We start from the raw sequence: 2,205 nt of genomic DNA on the forward strand, positions 1-2,205 counted from the left end.
GCGGAGCGGGGCCGGCCGGGGCCAAGCGCGGCCCCGGCGCTGCCGCCCGCACGTCGCGGGCGATGGCCTTCCGTGGCGGGCACGGCCTGCCACTGCCGGGGGGCGTCGGGGAGCCCCTTCCCAACAGCCTCCTGCACACGCTCAGTTTAAGCGTTACCGAGTAAAACTTCAGCGGAAGCTCGGGTGGAATTCAGGCCAACGATGTTAGTGGCTGTGGAATTAAAATACTCCAGGAGGCAGTAGCGTCAGTTTGGTAATTGCTAAAATTGGGCAGGATTGCGTTTTGTTTCTCATCCAAAAGGCAGTCACTCTCGCAGGACTCCACTGCCCTGTAGCTCCTCTTCAGAGAAGTAGCTTTTAAGGAGAGAAGCGGCACCTCTTGATCGCCAAAACCACTTGCCACAGCACTAGGAGCTGATGAATTGAACCTGTCTCAAGGTCTCGTGAGACACAAGCTGTATTTTCTCCTTATTATGTGCACTATAATGACTATTTGCTTACTGAAATCAATGGCAAAACTTTCATTATAGTTTCAGGACAAACGCTCACCTTAGGCTCCAGTGTTTATTATTAGTACATACAACTCCTTTTCTGTTTATATTATCCAGACATGCTGACTCCCTTGTTTAAAGGTTATATGCTTGCTACCTCTCTTACATTGTTCAAAATATTCCAAAGTATGGCACAAATGACATTCTGAAGTATGCAGGGATTCAGACAGACTTGCTACCTGATTCTGTTTTCCTTAGTATCATAACTGATCATGTGGAACACTGCTGGCAGGTTTAACCTCTGTTCACACATGGCAGCTTCTCCAGAATATACAGATGATAAATACATCAGCAAACCTCTTTATTTGTTGAGTTTGACCTTGTTCAACTGCACTACTCTGTGCATTTGCTAAGAAACATCTTCAAAAAAAAATGCAAGAAAGTTGAAGACGATTAAAGGAAGAAAAAGCAGAGGAAGGACATGAAGGGGATTGAGGAAGAAGGTAGGCTACAGGAGACGTAGAAAGGGGAGAGGCCAGGTCTAGGAGACGCCGGAATTGGCAGCACCTTGAAAGTGTGAGGTTACAGCTGAGTAACACATCCTTAACCTGTAGCAGCTCTCACGCTAGGATACCTTAGGTATCCTCTTTCAGGAACTTGCTTGGGTTATTAGTTTTCCTAAACCCACAATTAATTTTAATGAAACCATTTTCCTTTTTTAGACCAGCTTCAAAGGGGAAAAGAGGAGGAGTTTCTCACTCTCCACATCAATGAATTTTGGAAGGGTAAGTCATAGGATTCCAGAGGAAACTCACCATGGAGAGATGGAGGAAACACAAGTTTCTGCTCTGTGGTATGCATACGTAAGGTATAAATTGAAACGCAGTATTTTAAAAGCAATCTTCTCTGTCTTCAAGATCATCCTAGGATACAAAACTAAGATAATTAGGTCACAGCAATTACCTACAGACCCTGACTTACTAGGAACCTACCATGAGTGTAGCTCTGTAGTGAACACCCACTCACACAGGAGTAGCCACATGGCCCCTAACATATACTACAGATGCATCCACAAGTTTTACATAAACGACTGCTTTTAAATACTAAATAAAATGACATCTTCTCCAGCCCATACCTGGTGAACTGTGCTGTAGGTCAGTGACTACTTCCCTAGCATCCTGCAGCTCTGTGCCCCAATCACGGCATTTCTGATCCCACAGAACACGTGTGCTGCCTTCTCAACAGTAACTCCACTGTCGCATCCCTGGCATGGGACCAAAAAACCGTATTTCCCCTTCTTAAATAGTCAGTCTGCTAAAATCTACATTCGTCCCCCATCACCTTGGCCATCGGCCCCTTCAGGTTCACCTCCACACCCACCTTCGCCCTCCTGCCCGTGGCTGGTGGGGCTCACGTGAGGGGTGACCGCAGGCCCTGGCACCTGGGCCACAGGAGGCCTAGGCTGCTGCGTGCCCCCTCGCACCAGCAGGCAGCTGCCTGCACCCATGCGCCTTAGGCCTGGCCAGTTAGGTTTGCTCCCTCGTGCCAAAGCAGGCAGCTACCTGCTCTCACACGCCCCGGCGGCAGCAACAGCCTGTCCCGTCCTGGGAAAGGTCGTGCCGGTAAACCCAGGCGGGGCTCAGTAAGCCAGGAGCGGCCCCCCGCCGGACGGAAGAAGGCTGAGCTTCGCCGGCCGCCGTCGAAGGCGGTGGGC

The sequence above is a fragment of the Athene cunicularia genome (assembly GCF_003259725.1).
Source record: "Athene cunicularia isolate RWA chromosome 2 unlocalized genomic scaffold, athCun1 chr2_part1, whole genome shotgun sequence".
NCBI lineage: Eukaryota > Metazoa > Chordata > Aves > Strigiformes > Strigidae > Athene > Athene cunicularia.